Below are 19,552 nucleotides of genomic sequence, written 5' to 3'. Positions count from 1 at the left end.
CCCATCGTTTTCTAATTCATAACCCTCAAATTTAGATTCTTTTGCCTTAATACCCTCAAGACTTGCTCTCACCTTTAAATACCAGCTGTCTTTTATAAGATGATCCAGTACTCGTTGTCTTAAGTCCACTTTAATGGGTATGAGAGAAAAAATCCGAGGCCTCCTGCTTAAGGCATCGGCTACTACATTTTCTTTTCCCTTAATGTATGATATTCCGAAGTCATATTCACTTAGGAATTCACTCCATCGCCTTTGCTTGGCATTTAAGTCTCTTTGGGTGAACAAATATTGTAGACTTTGATGGTCGCTTTTAAGTGTAAAATTTCGTCCCACTAGATAGTGTCTCCAAATCTTTAAAGCTAGCATTACAGCGGCCAATTCTAAATCGTGAGTAGCATAGAGTTCTTCATGAGGTTTTAGCTTTCTGGAAGCATAAGCTATCACTCCCCTATCCTGCATCAATACTGCACCCAGCCCTTGCTTGGATGCATCAGTACATACCGTAAAGTCTTTGCCCATATCAGGGACTCTTAGGATTGGTGCACTAGTGAGTAGTCTTTTGAGTTCAGAGAATGCTTTATTACATTCCTCGGTCCACTCATACTTAACACCTTTACGCTGAAGGGTTGTGATTGGCTTTGCGATTTTGGAGAATCCCTCCACAAATCTCTGGTAATAACCGGCTAAACCCATAAAGCTTCGTATCTCATGTGCATTTTTCGGTATTGGCCATTCCATGATCGCTTTTACCTTCTCAGGATCTACTGAAATCCCTTCACCTGATATGATGTGACCCAAATAATGAATCTTTTCCTGAAAAAAGAACACTTGGATAGTTTTCCATATAACTGACGTTCTCTAAGGCAGGACAATACTATCCGCAAATGATCTTCATGCTCTTCTTCATTCTTGGAATAGATGAGAATATCATCTAAAAAGACTTGCACAAATTTATCAAGATATTGACGGAAAACATTGTTCATAAGATTCATGAACACGGCTGGCGCATTTGTTAACCCAAATGGTACCACAGTAAATTCATAATATCCAAAACGTGTCCGGAATGCAATCTTAGAGATATCATTTTCAGAAATCCTTAGCTGATGATACCCTGATCGAAGATCAATTTTTGAAAAGACAGCAGCTCCTTTCATTTGATCGAAAAGATCATCGATTCGCGGCATAGGGTATTGATTCTTTACTGTAGCTCGATTCAAGTCTCGATAATCTATGCATAATCTTAAGGATCCATCTTTCTTCTTCACAAAAATTACAGGAGCGCCCCAAGGTGAGGTACTGGGCCGAATATGCCCTATATCGAGTAGTTCCTTCAACTGGATTTGCAATTCCTGAAGTTCTGCAGCTGTCATTCTATAAGGCGTTTTAGAGATTGGTTGGGTACCTGGCTTTAATTCAATAATGAGATCCAATTCTCTTACCGGGGGTAATCCAGGTAGTTCCTTTGGAAATACATCCGGGAACTCGGCTAACACCGGATATTGTTCTAAGGATGGCCCTTTTTCTTGGCTTACTTCGTGAATTGCATAAGCCTGACAACCCTTTCTTAAACAACGCTTCACCTGCATTGTCGAAATGTAGCATAAAGAAACTTCCCTCTTGATTCCCTGAATTTGGATTACTTCTCCCTCATCATTTATGCCCAGAATCCTTTTTCCATAACAGTCCACCCAAGCTTGGTGAGCTTCCAGCCAATCCATACCTATGATAAGATCATACCTTCCTAAGGCTGTGACATAGACTTTCAGTTTAGTCGAACAGACCCCTAGGTCAATTTTGCATTGATCCACACTCAAGCCCACGGTTTGGAGTTCTCCTGAGGCCATTTAGACTTGGTGGAAATCATTTTGTCTACGAGCTGCCAACCCACATTTGTTTAATGCATATGACGAAATGAAACTATCTGTGGCACCAGTATCAAATAAGATTTTGAGTTTTATGCCATTGATAATACCTGAAGATTCCACTACAGTGGATTGATGGGCTGCTTGGTCGTGGTTGACTACTGCATGAATTCTATGATTACCTCGATTGGCTGATATCGGCTCCTTCCCAGTCCTATGCAATATATTCGATGAAGCTTCTGGGCAGTCACGCTGGAAATGCGGTCCCCCACATCCCCAACAATTGAGCTGCGTTGATCCTCTTGAATCAAGGTGTGAATTTCTAGAGAACGAGCCGCGTCCTCCCATGTTGATTCCTCTCGCACTCCTTCTTCTACTGGCAGTCCCTCGCGATGCCCATGGTCTGGTGTTGGACGATTCCGCGGCTATAGTGTTTACTGCCATGGGAACTCTTGCCCCCACATTTGGGGTAAACCTGTTACCATAAGGTGGCCTCGAGCTACCTCCTCTGAAGAAGTTTCGGGGAGCCTTCCCTAGAAATCCTGATTGTAAAGGCCCTGCTGGCCCCATATCTTTTTTGATTCCCAGGTGCTCTTCTGCATAACGACCACATTCGACTGCCTCGGCTACTGATGGGGGTTTCCACATGCTTACCAAGGCTCTGATGCGAGGATTTAACCCAAATATGAAGCGTTCAGCTTGACGTTCATCAGAATCTAAGTAGCGAATGTATTTTACAAGTTCCATAAACCTTATCTCGTATTCCTTCACCGTTTTATTTCCCTGAATTAATGTATGGAAGGCTCTGGCCTGCTGTTGTTGAAAGTATGGAGGCAAATACTTTGCGCGGAACCTTTCCTCGAATAGTTCCCAAGGGACATTATCCGATGTAAGGTGCAGCTGCTTTTCCAGATTTCCCCACCAAATCAAGGCACTTTCCTTTAGTTGAAACACGGCAATTTTTGTTTTTGCTGAAGGCGAATATTCTCTTAACCTAAAGCATCGGTTCATCCCTTCCAACCATGCTTCAGCGCGTTCACCTGCTCGACCTCCTGAGAATTTTGGGAGTCTAATTTTCTGAAGCTCCCTAGAAATGTCTTCTCTCGATCTTCTGGGCTCAAAATTATTTGGTTCCGCTGAACTGGTGGCTACAGGTTGAAATTCCCCTTTGGTTTTGGCCTTAGTTGATTCTTTTAATGTTTCCAATAAGGCCTCCAAAGAATTCATTATCACAGCCAACTCTGGCGCTGGGGCGATTGATGTTGATGATGGTCTTGGCGGTGACGCTGGTGATGGGGATGATGATGGCGACGGTGGCGGCATTAATGGTGGTGATGCTGCCTGATCACGTCGTCGTCGCTCATACGTCCTCACCATTGTGATGGTTCCTAAACACATAATAAAATTCTGTAAAAAATTTTGAGGTGGATAACCGAATTTTTAACACACAATTTCCTTTTGCAACATCACATTCATAAACGGGTATAGTTTTGCTATTTTTACCCGCTAGGCGGATCTTACTGGTACTGAGGTCAAGGAGGGTGGTCTCGCGACCTCCTTGTCCTAATGCAGGGTATTCTATCCTAATATGAATAATGCAAAAGTGTATGGGTATTAGCCCCTAAGGTAAGGCACCTAAAGTTTATTTACCTAACAACATCCACAAAATGAAAATGTTAGATGTTTCGGTTTGCAATGTACATCGGTAACATACCTGTCATATCTCAATCTGACTATCACATTTAAAGAAGGTCATATATGACTATTTTATTAGATAACCCTGAGTATGTTGACAATGATGAAAAAAAACATGAGAGTCCAACAAAGAATCACGTTTTAATTTATTATTTCTAGCCATGGTAAATTTACCTGATGCGAATGATTGAGTAGATTCTTTTATCTTCATTAATTAAGAGGTCTACTAGCTACGTGACTAATAGTGTATGGGTACTTTTGTAATTTTCTTAATATCATATGTATTCTACTTTATTAGTTCCTTCTAGAGCAATGTAATCTGGTGGTTCAGCAGCAGTAATATATATAGTTTGCAGGGGTGAAAAAAAAACTACATAACTGCACTTGTTTGCTCAGTTCTCTAAGAAATCTTCTAACTTTGTTTTGCTTCTCTTCCAGTGCTACTCCTGAGGTTCCTTTCTGGTTAAAACTCTTAATTTCACGGACTGCTGCATTATTGATCCCCTCGACTGAAAAGGAAATGGTGCTTGCTTCTACCTTAGATGCTGATCTTAACTGTGATGCAAGCAAGTATCGCAATAACTGTAGCTACCCAATATGGGCCAAGCATTCAACCAATGGTTCTCACGTTGAATTTATGATTTCAACCTTTTTGTATACAGAACCACCCAGGTAAGGGATTGAAGCAGGTGGAGCTAATGCAGCATCCAGACTCCCAAGTTGCTCCAGATAGCTTGTAATATCAGTATCACTGCTATCAGTGCAGCGTTGAGGCCTGTAGTTACAGTAAAAGGATGTTGATTTTTTTTTGAAATGTTTATGAGATTAGAATCGAAATAACTGTCGAAGATCAGTTTTATTTGGCATTGTATAGATGAATTTGTTAGCATACGAAGTTGAGAATACTTTTGTTATCAAACAGAGGGTGCTAATAAAATATTTTCGGGCCCTGTTGTTAAGGCAGCAAGCTATTCAATTTACTCCTGTGAATTTTATTTTGAGATGCTAAGATATCAATCATTTTAGAAATTTCTAGACATTTCTCCTCCTAGCATAAACAGTTGGTACACGACGATGTGCATCTGGTTCCGTAGATCAATTAGTGCACGTTGAAGGCTTCTTGTGATGACAAAACTTAAGAAATATCAGTCATCCCTGAAGGTCCAGGATTCAAGCAATCTGAAAGACCGCAAATAAACATCTCTTTCCCTTCTAAACACACATTTTCACTTTAATTTTTAGCTTTGTTGAAATTAGTACTTTTTCTAAAATTTCCATCCCTTGCTATAGTGCACTCTAAACAATCTTCCAAGAATATTTTGTTCTATTTTTGTATATGTTTTTTTTTTATTTCTTTTACTGTGTATTTTGACTCTTGAATGAATGGAATGCCTCTCATCACTTGTTAGAAATGAATCAGCTGGAAGGTTAAGTATTGACATGTTTGCAAGTTCATCTTTTATTGTTGTAGCTTGCAACTATTATTTCTATGAAGGGATGCATTCAGTGGTCCAAACATGGTTCCAATAGAGATCATCATGAGAGAACCGATTTTTTGACTATGGATAGAGAACAAGGAGCAACTGAAACATCTGGAGAAAATTTAAATGGAAATCTGGTCACGCTACAAAGCTACGATGAATGGCAAGAAAACAGAAAGAAGCTGGCTTTTGGGGCTTTACCATGCAAATTGTTTTCCAGACATGTGCAGGTGCTGTGATGCTGACAGACATTGTTTTCTGGTTCATTCTTGTTCCCTTCCTGTCATCCAAACATTTCAGGTTGAAGTTGTTGATAGGATGCATGCATTCAGTGAATGCTTTTTCCCTTCTTATTGACACTGCGCTCAACAATATGAACTTCACTTGGTTCCGAGGTGCATATTTTGTGCTGTGGACTACAGTGTACATCATTTTCCAGTGGATTCTCCATGCACGCGGTTTCACTTGGTGGCCATATCCATTTCTTGAGCTTGCAAAGCCATTGGCTCCATTATGGTACTTTGGCTTGGCACTCTTGTGCATCATATGCTATGGAATCTTTGCTTCGCTTATAGAGCTCAAGCGACGACTCTTCCCCAAATGTGGTGAAGCATATTTCTAGTCGTGATGGAAGAAGAGTAATCATGCGTATTGTCAGTGCATTTTAGTATGACATAGTTAGCGCTTCGAGAGTTGGGAGGCACGGCATCGAACAGAGGCTCGGATTGCAGCCCCTTCAAATCCATACCGCAAACATAAAAGAAGGAACTATTAAAAGAAAGTAACAAAGGGACGTCTGCAGATCGAGAGCAATAGAGTACAGAACTTTGGCGGTTATAACAAACGCGCCATGGTAAATTCGGTGATTAATGTATATCAGAATAAGGCTGACGGTTACGATAACCGCGGGCGTATACCGTGGGAAGGTTACACGGATGCGATAAGTTTTTTTTTTTTTTTTTTTTTTTTTTTTTAACCTAATAGCATCACCGGATTTGCAGCTGAGATATCACGAGGTCGCATCCCATCAAAGTATCACTGGTGATTTATACAAACATAAAATCGATGGTTATTTCGGTAGATCGCGAGATCAAATCCGCGTAAAGATCTTTCATCAAGATCTTAAACCATCTGATTGCGCGGAAGCAAAAAAATTCAAGCTATTGGGCATAGTAACATCCGAAGCGATAACTTTTGACATCGCTCAGTTCCATATACCTGTATAGGTAGTGAAAAAGGAAACAAGAGGCCAGCGGAATAAAATTCGTAGAAAGATTGCTTTTATTAATTTTCCATGGCAGCAAGTACATGCTTTTCTAGTATTTGTCAGCCTTGCAGTCGCGCAATTCGTGAAGCGTTCCAACTGCATCCTCAACCAGCAGCATCAATATCCTCAAAGAAAATCTATTATACCGTGGGAAGGTTACACGGATGCGATAAGTTTTTTTTTTTTAAGTTTGGAAGTATATTATAAAGATTTCAAAAGAATTACCCATGACGGTTCACAATGGACACAAAAGATTTTTGCAGAAAAGGGCAGTGAATGAAATACAGAGACGACAGCCTGTAGAGGGTTTTTTTTTTTTTTTTTAAATCAATTTCATTCTTCATATACCAAGAACAACAAATTGTGGCCTGTAAGGTCGAAAAGGGTTTGAACAACACCCTCTGATACCATCTGTAATGACCAAACACAGTAACTAGAATCTGAAATACAGAAAGCCTGAAGAATTTAAATTTGTACTTACCTTAACTGCTGCTGATTCTGCTGGTGATGTCGTGGCTATTTTGATCCAATCTCCGGGAGACCAATACCACCCAGCCAGACTGAGCAACCTAGCTGCTCAATCCAGAAAGCTTCTCAACAGAAGCTCTCTGTCCCTCCATGCCCAGAACCTCAGACGGCTTAAAGCTCTTCCAATGGATAATTATCTTCCTCCTGGTTTTCTCCTGGTGAATTTCTGCTTCTAGTTCTTTCTGCTCCTCTCTTGTTTTCCCCCCTTCTCTCGGTTCAGGCCTCCAGTTTTATCTACGGGCCTGGCGGTGGCCGCCCTCCTACCTGCAGCCACCGCCTTCCCTCGTCCCGACACGCCTTCCACGCATTGATGCTCTCAGATATTTTCCCTGTCAAATGCGTTCTGCTATGAATGTTCAGTTGATTGTAAGCGCCCCCTTTTAAAAGGGTCCTTTATTTGATTTTTGGTTTTTAGCATATAGTTTAGTTTTAAAGTTTTAATTTATATAAGTTTATAAAGTTTAATTATATGTTTTATAAAATTTAATTTATATAAGTTTATAAAGTTTAATTATATATTTTATAAAATTTAATTTATAAATGTTTATAAAGTTTAATTATATGTTTTATAAAACTTAACATATTTATTATTTAAAATTCATCATATTTGTTTTATCATAAAGTTTAAAATTTTTACACAATGGATCAGTTTAGATGGGCTGTTACAGATATCCCTGCCCCTCTACTGCAAGAAATATCCTCAATCGAATTTTCCTCTTGAGAACTTCTCACTTCAGAAAATCGATTTCTTGATCTCTCTTGGTGTGTTTTCCAAATGACCCTCAATCCCCTTCTTATATCTTCCTATTGGACAACCATTGGCCTAGATTAACTCCTAATCAAAGACTCATATCGTTTTGACTTGAACTCCGTCTTTTTCTAGAAGTTACACCCACAATTAGATTAATACCCATTAATATTTTAATTTTCCTAAGTTTAGACTTAGGAACTCCATTAAAAATATTAATTATTTTAATAAAATCGTCTTTGGGTGGAATTTCCCAAAACGTTTTCTAGGTTCTTTGGAATGCATGTGTCCAAGCCTCCCTGCAAAATTTGAGGCCTAGAGCACATCCGATGCTACCCCAAATCAACATGTCCATCCTCTGGGACTAAAGCTCGGCTTTTCCCTAACAGAATCGAAATTGCCTCTAGAGGCTATTGCGTTGCCCCAATGTCAGCCTCTCTGTGGCTCTTTTGTCTCTCTGCAAATGCACTCACTGGATCTGGAAATATTCATTCGGCTTCACTGTCTCTGCCCTCTCTCACTGCTTCAATCTCCGACTCTCTCTCTGGCAACTGACTGTTGCTACTCTAGAAATCGATCTGCCAAGAAATCAAACTGCTAAAGTGTCTTCTCCATCACCACATCGACCTCCTCTTATAATCCTCTGTTGGAGCACCAATAGCCAAGATTAAAACATAATCGATGCCTAGGATCATCTCTGGATCGATCTGTGTGAGTTTCTCGATCATTCTCACCTTATCTCAATTAATACTGATTAATTAACCATATTCCCTAAGTTTAGACTTAGAAAATATTTAAAAAACGGTTAATAATCTAATTAAGACACTTCTAGGCAGAATTTCCATAAATGATTTTTGAGATTTGGAGATCTCATGTATTTTAGCCTCTCCACAAAATTTCAAGACTAGAACACATTCGATGCTACAGAAAACTAACAGACATAACAGGAGATACTTCTTCATTAACCTCAATAACGAGTAGCTGTGCTGCTACACTGTACAGCAATGTGAAAACAGAATCAGTCCATACGTCATAACTAGATAATAACACCTCATAATGTAAGAATTTCTATGTTCTTGACTTCTATTGCAAATTCAAAAATTGTTGGATCTACCTCTATGAAATTCATCTTTAGGGCTGATCTGAAATATTATTTCACAGCAAGCTAACAGCGGACAATATTTCATCTCACTTCTACCCAACACAGTAGGCAGCCCAAGAGAACAGATACTGACATATGACAAGAAGTTTCAGCCCTTAGGGCACACAATTCCAAGCATAAACCATATCTGAAATCACTTGATTACAGTGTTGTATCTCTGCTCTCATATCTTCTAGAAGTTTGCCGAAGCAGTTAACACTTTTAGCTCTTAGAGATGTCAAATCAGCATGAATAATAAATGCCGGAACTTACTTGATCATGAAGACAATGTAAGTTGAAAAAAAAAACTGCTATTACACACATATTGGACAGCTGCAAACTTCACACACACACAAGAATGAAGTACATGTACATACTACATACCACAGCTTTATCACAAAGCTGGCACAATCCTTCTAGCTCTCCAAAGTCCTAGCTAGGAAAACCATGAAAACCTATCCACCACCAAAGATCCACAACAACCATTAACATTGACAAGTCCTCCTTAGCTCTATCATCAAGCTTGTATCCCTTAAGCTGTCCACACTAGCACAATTGTTTACCCTAGGATTTGTAAACCCTAGCCATGTTACATCATACAAGTACATGGCTAGAGAACACTAGTGCTAGCCTCCAAATCTACATGTCCATCCTAGGGTTTGAATCCTCAAACCTTAGGTCTTCCTCTCTTGCATCATCACAAGCAACAAGACCTTCATGAAACATCAAGACTACAATAACCAAGTCTTCTTCCAAGAAAGGCCTCACACCAAGCTCAAGACTCATCAAACTTATCTCTTCATGATCTTGCCCTAGCCTTACATCCCAAAAGAACAAGGTTGTGAAACCATGTAATCTATTAGCTCCATTCTCCATGTCTTTTACTAGGGAAAACCCTAGTCCTACATCAAGAGCCACAAGGGCAATCATCACATCCAATATCAGATTCTTTTCTAGGGTTTACATGTATAGCACAAACCTATTATCAATAGAGCAAACCTTAGGATCACACAAGAGAAATATCTCCATGAATATCCAAGTTATCTCTCTCCTCCATTTTCTTCCCCTAGGGTCTCCTCATAAACCCTAATATTTCCAAGACAAGGACAAAGAAGTGTACGATAATGATAATAATGCAAGAGCTCTCTCCTCCCTTACATATACAAGTAGGTGAGGTATGCTAACATAAAATAAGATGTATCTAGACAAGGCAACCCCACATGGAGTGCTCTATAATACGAGGGTGTACATCCGTCAAACTAGGGCTTATCCAATCCCCAAAGTGAAACACCCTCCAAGCCATGATTTTGGGCTCAATGCCCCTCCTATAAGATGTTTTTCTCTCTAAAAAGATGTTAATCTAATGCTCCCTCTTCTATAGTGGTCCATTATCCAAGTGTCATCATGCAAGGTGCTTCTTCTCTAACTATGTGCCACATTCCTGTCATCTGCCCAATTCTACTCTCATGTATATTAATGTGGTCACTAGGCTCCAATGCTCCTCAACATGTTTCCAGGTCCATCACCGAGCTCCATGAAGTATGCTCTTCTACAAAGGATATTCCTTTGAGAACTACAACAAGGGAGAAACTTCCATTTTATCACAAGAACAATTGATCAATCCTCCAAGATGAATCAATCCCCTTTCTTGCACACTAGATCTACAAAATCCTTGTGCAGACGATCTAAACTGAACGTACACGTGCGGGCGCAAATCCTCTCTCCTGCATGCACTTGTGAATGGTATGACTACACTAGGGTTATAAGAGCTTGGCCCTCACTCGATTTCTTCTTAAATCCTGAATCACTGTGATCTGTTGAAACCCTCGGCGCCTCCTTCACTAATCTAACACACACTACTTGTGCTCAACTGACTTGTCACTAACTCGCTTCATCTCCTCTTATAATTTCAATCTCAACCCTAGTCCCCCTCTCAATGGCTGAGATTACATTGTGATCAATGGTTGAGATTAAATCATAAGTTAACTTAGGAATTTTTAATTTTTTTCAAGTCTAACTTTAGGAAATAGTTAAATAAATGAATATTATGCTAAAGTGGAAGTCTTTTGGGTTCTTTTATTAGTCTTAGCACTTAGACAAGTGAAACCCTTACTTCTCTACTCCAATCAACACTCCCTCTTAGAGAGGAAGGTGTTATACACTACACCCAACTTCTCTCTGAGATATACAAATCTAGTTCCTAGTAATGCCTTTGGCCAGAATGTCTACTATCTACTCCTCTTTAGGTATGTATTGGAGTGAAACTATACCTCTCTGAACAATATCTCTGATGTGGTGACAACGTATGTCAATGTACTTAGAGCGATCATGAAACACTCGATTTTCAGAGAGCTTGATGCAGCTCTGATTACCACAGTGTGGCATTGTAAGCTCCAACTTTGTCCTGAATAAACCTACTAAAAGCCTTCCTCAACCAAATAGCTTCACACCCAAACAAAATGGCATCCATGTACTCTACCATCAAAGTCATAGTCAATATCTCCAAGATTGTCCTTAATGCTTTCTACCATCAAAGTCATAGTCAATATCTCCCATTCTCTATACTTCACCCTGTTTGCATCACTGGATTCTTCGGTAGGTTTCTTCACCTTCCCTCTGACCACATCCAAGACCTTGTTCTTTTCAAGAATGAGGTCAATTCGCTTCTTCCAAGATCTGTAGTTTGATGCTCCTTCCAACTTGTTCTCACTCTTTAATGTGTTAGACATTGTCCTTGAAGATAGTAAGCATGTTTTCTTATAAGAGCTCCTTATATGATCCCTAGATCAATCCTTTAGATTCCTTCTAGTAGATACTTAAGACTGTGTTTTTCCTCCTTCACCTTACCTCTGATACCATGTTAGAAAATCGAAAATGCAGAAAGATTTCTTATATAGATAATTACTTGTGATTATTTTGTCTTTATGTTATTCTTTTGTCTTTTAGTTCATCAAGCAATTATCAAAACAATAACACAAGGACAACAGATGTAAGCGGACAGCGAGGGACAAACCCCTATGTAGGGGAAAACCCAGTCAAGAATTCTTCTTTCAATAGTTTCTCGAGATATCCCAAGACTCTAGACCCAGACAGAGATTCCCTCCACACCAAGTTAGCCCTCAATCCTTCTTGCAGATGACAACCCTTCACAAGCAACTTCGACCTAGCAACATTAGCAACAGCTTCGACCCAGTAGCGGCTTTGACCTAGCAACAGAAGCAGCAGCAGCAGCTTCGACCAAACTTGGAGAACTTTGATCTCCCTTAATACATCTCAAAACAGACTGAGAGTTGTCCCAAAATTTCGATCTTGTGGTCTACTATCTCCTTCCGGAAACTCGCACTCCTTTCCAGCCCTTTCTCAACTTCGCACTTTTCCAGCTTCCAGCTTCAGAAATCGAACTATGTGAGAGAGGATGAGATGCTCCAAATCAATTCGAATTTTCTTGTATTTATAGTCTTCTAAGGAGGTCGAATTACTTGTCTTGAGGCCGACTTGGTGTGGAGGAGACTAAATTCATTTTTGACTCAAAAATAATTCTTTTTACATAATTCGAAAGCCCAAGAAGGGTCTCTTTTAATGTACAATGACTCTAATGACTCAGAATAAATCCTAGAAGTCCTCAATGGGGACTTTGACCTAAAACATGATGACCCAAGCATGAAACCCATGCTTTAATAAGTCATAGAAATAATAATAAAAATATTTTCTTCATTCTTTTGATAAGTACATCTCAAAAACATTTATGAAGACCGAACCTAGTTACAATTTTCAACACATATCACATCAGTGAAGGCTTGCCACGACTTGGTGAAACCCAACAGAGCAAAATTTACCAAATCCCTAGTTGGAACTGTCTCACCTACACCATCCAACTCTTCCTTTACTTTAGAAAACTTAGTGAGTTAAGAAACCACAGAATCTGACTTGTACATTTTAATGCTCCTAAGTAGTGTTTTAAAAACTAGTCAGCTTGAACCGGAAACCAGTCAAACAGGCCAGTTCATAGGCCAACCAAGTCAAACCAGTACAAAAATCGGGTTGATGGCTCCTCTTCACCTTAAAATCAGAAAAATCGGACCTAACGGACCAGTTTAGGATGGAATCAATCGATTTATGGTCAAACCATCTGATTCCGTCCTAAACCGGCCGGTTCACTGCCAAGCCCGCAGCAGACCCACACGGCTTCATTTAGGAAGTTTCTTGGGTGTTTTCGAGGGAAAGTGAGTGTTGCTTGCCTCTAAAAACACCCTCTCCAACGCTTTAAAAGGAGCTCACCCCCCTCATTTGCTTCACACATCTCATTTGTAGTTTTTGTGAGTTTGATTGGGAGCTTGGAAAGTGTTGAGTTTTTGTTGGAGTAGTGGAACCGCAGAGAGTTTGAGCTAAGTAGTAGCAATCATGCCTCCAAAAGGCAATGATACTACATGGCCTCATTGTGATATGATTGATGGCAAAATGATCTGCAAATATTGCCAAAATCTATTGAAAGGGGGGGTATTAACAGGTTCAAGCAACACTTGGATGGGATAGGAGGCCATGTAAAGCCATGTGGAGCACCAAATGAAGTAAAAGGGCATATTAGGGCAAAATATCTTCAGAAGTTTGAGACTCAAGTCACTGAACCAATAGAGAAGTCTGTGACTCAAGCAGTTACAAAGTTTGGGAGTCGAGACTCAACCAACTGAGTTTGATCATGATGAGAAGTTTCAAGTGATAATGTTGATCACTAATATCATATATGTAGACTTGTAGTAGGCCAGTGGCCCCATAGTTTGTAAGCTTTGTTTTTGAACTCTAGAGGCCATTTAGAGCCTCATTGATTATATATTTTGTTGTTGATATGTATTGCACTTGGTGCCATTTTGATATATTCACCTTTACATGGTATATATATGAGAAAACTTTGCATATTTTGTGTCTATTGGTTTGGAATCATGGTTTTAAATCTTAAAAATAGTTTTTTTCATTAAAAATTAATTATTTCATGTGTTTTTTAAAAACTAGTTCATTGAGATCTAACCAGTCCTGGTTTGACCGGTTCCAGTTTGAAACCTGGTTTATTAGGTGGACTGGTCCGGTCATCGATTCCGGTTTTTAAAACTATGCTCCTAAGCTTGTCTTTTAGTACTAGCTTTTTGGCCTCGCTCGAACCCTGATAGAGACCAATGATGGTAGTCCACATTTCTTTGGCTTTCTTCTTCCCAATCAAGTGAGGAATAATGTGGTCTTTGACTCCTTCCAAGATAATCTTTCTTGCCTTGGCATCTATTTTATTATGCTCAACTAACTGCTAAAGATTTGTTGGTGTAGCTAGGGTGTTATGAACAAAATCCCAAACCCCTTGTTCCTCCAACACCAATGTTATCATTTCACGCCACAAACAAAACTTGGATGCATCGTCCAATCTGTCTTCAAATCTGAGACCCTAATATGCCATACTGCAAAAATCAAATTGTTGATGACAAATCACACTAGTAGAATCAATGTGCATTGTTCAAAACCCTGACGGTCAAATCAATCTAATAAATTTCTCCCTCTGAATCGCAGAATCTGCTCCTAAAGATGAATCTATGCTTGGTCTTCAATCACAAACTAAACTCTGATACCATGTTAGGTTTCCATAAAACCAAGTAAAATTTTCTAAGTGTAAAAACCCAGAAACATAAACAACTAATATTCTGGAAACTTAATCACAAATACACATATTTTTCTAACTTAACATGCACAACGGAAAATAAATTAGAAGACAAACACATTAATACATAGAACACAAGATATACCTAGGAAACCCCAACTCTGGGGAAAACTTGCAATGTTGTGTGTCTTTATTATTTTATTCTCTTCCAAAGGATTTTATTCTGAGAATTACAACAAAGGAGAAACTTCCCTTCTATTACAAGAACAATTGGTCAATCCTCCAAGATGAATCGATCCCCCTGCCTATGCAAAATATCTGCAAAATCCTTGTGCAGATCAGTTAATCTGTGCACATGTGCGAGTGCAAATCCCCTCCTACACACACGTGTGAATGGTATGATTGCATTGGGGCTATAAGAGCTCGGCCCTCACTCAATTTCTTCACTGATCCTGAATCACCGTGATCTACTAAAACCCTCGTCTCCTCCTTCACTAATCTAAGACACTGCTTGTGCTCAACTGACTTGCCACTAACTCGCTCCATCTCCTCTTATAATTTCGATCTCAACCCTAGTCTTCCTCTCAACGGCTGAGATTAAATCATGAATAATGGATGAGATTAAATCAGAAGTCAACTTAGGAATTTTTAATTTTTCTTAAGTCTAACTTTAGAAAATAGTTAAATAAATTAATATTCTGCTAAAGTGGCAGTCTTATGGGTTCTTCTGATAGTCTTAGCACTTACACAAGAAAAACGCTTACTTCTCTACTCCAATCAACAGTGTTACTAGGAGCATCCCCCCCAAGGCTCACTACCCCCAAAACCATGCTCTAAGCGGGGCGGTCTAGGGAGCGCACTTGAAACAAATTTGAGATACTCCCTACCCTTTTGGGAGAGTGGCACTCCTGAAGCCAAGGAGCGCACTCCCTAAGCGCTCCTAGGACACTTCCCGAGCACTCCTTAGTTGCTTCCTAGGTGGTCCTTAAACACTCCCTAATAGTAATGTTAAATTCTTAAAGTAAAAGGTAAAGGAAATGCCACTTTTACTTAAATTTTTAACATTACCATTAATTGTTTCAAGAAATTTGAGAGTAGTTCCAACCCCTATCAAACTTCATATAGAGAAAGTAGAATTTCATATCCCATTCAAAATTCAGCGGACTTGATAATTTATAGGATTAATGGATTGATGGGATTGTGCACTTTCATTGGATTCTATCACATATGAGGGTATGTGATTGGCATTTAATCAAGAGCACCAAGCCCTATATGTACTCCAATGTGTTGAAATATGTAACTAGGTTCGGTCTTCATAATGACATGTGTAATCATGATATTACGTAATTAATGTAAAGAAGAAAAATAAAATTATTTTATGCTTGAGATATGGATTTCATGCTCAGGAGATTTTATTTTATAAATGAAGCTCCCATGTGAGCAATTAGGTTTGGTCATTAAGTCATAAAGTCAATTGAGTCAATGTCATGTATGAAAGACCCTTCTTGGGCATGTTACATATGTCATTGAGTCATTGTAAGAGTCAAAAGACCCTCCAAGACCAAGCTCAAGCTATTCTAGCAAGTCGGCCTTAAAATAGAGCAATGAGCCTACACCAAGATGACATGTTGGTCTAGGATCCAGTGAAGTCGGCTTATTTACATGGGTAGATAAATATATAAAGAAGCACTTGACTTCATTCTAGACACACAACACATCATATAAGGAATTCGAGCAAAAGGGAAATAGAAGAGGTCTCTCATCAAGCAAAGAAGTAGAATACGAAGAAGAAGGAAGAGCGAAGTAATTTTGAACTGTTATGGGCAAATTTTGTTCACATATGCGAGGAGGCTAGGGCTTGTCCCGCTGTAGCAAATCCAAGGAAAGGTCATCTCAAGGAGGTCAAAACATAAAAGGAAATAGTTTATCCTGCAGGCCGAATTCACAAATAGTCTAGCACAAGCCAAGTGAAGAGGGAATAAGGCTAAAGTTGCCCTAATTCTATCACATGTGCGGAATTACAATCAATTTCAAGAGGTTGAGAGTTGCCGGAAAAGAGGCTGAAGATTTTAGGCAAGGGTTGCAGGACCGAGGGCTAAAGAAGAAGGAAGGAATTGTAGTAGCATCAAGAAGAAATTGTTGTGTCTTGAAGCAAGGATTGACTTGGTCTTGGAGAGGTTGTTATTTCAAGGGTCTTGATCTTGGAATTCATCAATTGGAGATTCTATAAGAAGAAGAATTCGTTTGGGATTTCCTCTCAAGTTGGAGAGGTTTAGACCCTGGTTGATCGCCTACATTTTGTGTCCTTTGTCTCATGATTATTTATGATTTGGTAGTTATTTGAAATTTTGATGATAGAAAACATCAATATAATCAAGAAGAAGAAAAAAGTTAATCAAGTAAAGTAAAATTACAACACAAACAATTATCATTGCTAGAGAAATCTCTTATATTACTGCCCCTAGATTTCTCAACATGGTATCGAAGCTAAGGTAATGACTCAAGGAAGGGCAGCTCAACAGGGGACACTCAAGCTCTCAAAGATCAAGATTCTAGAAGGATATCAAGGGCATCAAAGAATCAAGAAGATCCTCTCATCTCCAAGGCATTTTGAAGTCAAAGGCTACATCATCATCTTGAAGGAAGTATCAAAACCCTAGATCTATCAAAGAAGAAGTCCACAATTAAAGCATTTTTGGGATCCTCGCTCAAATCATCATCTCAAGGAAGGAGACCTCAAAAGACCCTAACTCTACTTGAATTGAAGAAATCATCAAATCAAAGCATCTTGAAGTATACTCATCCAAGAGAAGCAAGAAGAAACGAGTTGTTGGCATCATCAAATGACTCAAGGTGATCTCCATCTCTTTGAAGTCTAGGATCACTTGTGAACAAAACCATCTTCATCAAGAAGAAGTTTTATTTTATCTATATCATCATCAAATTCAAGAACGCCGAAGGTTGAAGGAGAATCTTCAAAAGTAAGTACATTTATGTCTACATCTGAATCTGTCAAAATGTCTTTTTGCAAGGAAAGCAACAAATTGGTTGGGGCTTCAAACTTTCTTGCATGGAAGAAAAGGACAAATCTAAACTTCATAGAAAATGAGGTCATGGAACATGCGAAGGGCGCAATCACCAAACCTCCAAAGGAAGATGCTCAAGCACTTGCAAGGTACATGAAAGGAGAAGTAAGGGTTCAAAGGATTCTCACAGAATCCATCAAGGATCCCCTCATTCCCTATGTATCTAAACTTGAAACATCAAAATAAATATATGACAAACTTGTAGAGTTGTTTTCAGTAAGCAATACAAGAGAAGTAACCTCATTACGACAAGAACTCTACAAGATGATGTTAAATTGGTAAGTAGGGCCAAACTCCATGTGGATCATCTTATTTATGGCCGCTGATATTTTTCTTGGATCCCTCTCATCGAGAGGTGTAAGATTGATCTAAAGATCATCCGATTCCGATAAGTAATCATGGAGTTATGAATTTATTTGCGTTATAAGACAATTCATCAAGGTCGACCAACAACCAAATAAACCCCACATGTGCTCAACGTTTTAGTATAAATAGAGGTGGCCTTCAAGTCATTTCAACACACTTGGGATCTCTTCCTCTCTCTACTTGTCTTTGTGTTTTAGTAGGAGGAGAGATCCTAAGGAATAACGTTGCCCTGATCCAGAGTGCAGAAAGCCGGAACTACCGGAAAAGCCGGAAAAGCAGGAACAACAGGAAAAGCTGGAACTGCTCGAAAAGATGGAACTGCCAGAAAAGCCGAAACTGTCGGAACTGCCAAAAAAGCCGGAACTGCCGAAAAAGCCGAAAATGCCGGAAAAGCCGGAACTACCAGAAAAGCCAGAAAAGCTAGAACTGCCGGAGAAGACGGAAAAGTCAGAACTACCGGAAAAGTCGGAATTGTCGGAAAAGCCAGAAAAGCCGGAAATGTCGGAACTACCGGAACTGTCGGAACTGCCGGAAAAGCCGTAAAAGCTGGAACTGCAGGAAAAGCTGGAAAAGCCGAAAAATCCAAAACTGTCGGAAAAGCCAGAAATGCCGGAAAATCTGGAACTGTTGGAAAAGGCGGAACTGCCAGAATTGCCGGAAAAGCTAGAACTGCCGGAAAAGCCGGAACTGCCAGGACTACCAGGAACAATTGGAATTGCCGGAATTGTCGGGACTGTTGGGAACAATTGGAACTGCCGGAACTGCCGAGAACAGCCGAAACTACCAGAACTGCCCGGAACTGCCGAAACAGCTGGAGCATCTGTCTCCGAAGGAGAGCAGCATGCAAGGGACAACGAACTAACATTAGGACAGTTGTATGGTACTTAGCAGCAAATACACCAAGCATGCAATATTACAGCTAGCATGCAAGGGACAACTAGCATGCAACAAAAAGCATGCTAAGGACAACAAGCATGCTAGGGATAACAAGCAAGCAAGGGACAACAAGTAAGCAAGGTGCAGCCAACACATAGGTCAGGATGGCAACATGGTGCAGCAATGGCACATAATGCAATACAGTGATGGGTACAGTCATGATTAATGAAGCGTGATGAGATGCAACATAGTGATGATGGCTGCAGCATGGTGCAGCATGGTGAGGTGTAGCATGATGACGAAATGTAGCACAACGATAGGTGAAGGAGTCACCTTGGAGAATTAGCTGAAGCAGCATGTCTGCAACTGATCTCATGTATCATCTTCTTAGAGATGATCTATGCTCTTATCTAGATAAGTCAAAGTGTTGACTTATGTTGTAAACATACTATCTCTCTCTCTCTCTCTGTTGAACTATTGAAGAACATATAAGAAGAATTGATCAAGGGTTTCCCCACATTAGGGTTTGTCCCTGGCTGGCGCAACATCTTGTGTCCTCTTGTCTTGGCTTGTCTTCTGCGATTTATGTTTATGTTATATCTGCAGTTTACTTTAATGCTAATGTGATTGCTAATCTGGAAAAGATATGGAGCTAACTGTGAAAATTGAAATAAATTGCTCTAAGCGTAGAACATACCTAAAATTAACATGGTATCAAAGCTGAGGTGAAGACAATGCCCAAGCAAGAGTGAAAGAGCAATCATCGAAGACAGTTGGGAAAGGACAAAAGGATCAGTGGATTCCTCATCCCTCTTCAAATTCACCAAGGGTGAAGTCGAAGCAGAGAATATTATCAGAATGGCG

General features: G+C 39.6%; 1 protein-coding gene and 1 pseudogene across 6 annotated transcripts in view; one reads left to right on the top strand and one right to left on the bottom strand.

Moving 5' to 3' along the window:
- FAAH (fatty acid amide hydrolase) overlaps positions 1-19,552 on the bottom strand; it is a 311,150-nt gene that overhangs the window by 229,417 nt on the left and 62,181 nt on the right. The gene's annotated exons all lie outside the window — the stretch shown is intronic.
- LOC149260545 (uncharacterized) lies at positions 4,078-5,675 on the top strand (annotated as a pseudogene).

This window comes from Pinus tabuliformis, chromosome 6 (assembly GCF_031772625.1).
Source record: "Pinus tabuliformis cultivar Carrire ecotype Pingquan chromosome 6, CPIR1, whole genome shotgun sequence".
Taxonomy (NCBI): Eukaryota; Viridiplantae; Streptophyta; class Pinopsida; order Pinales; family Pinaceae; genus Pinus; species Pinus tabuliformis.
Note: the sequence above shows the minus strand (reverse complement) of the source record. Positions and strands in the feature narration are given on the sequence as shown.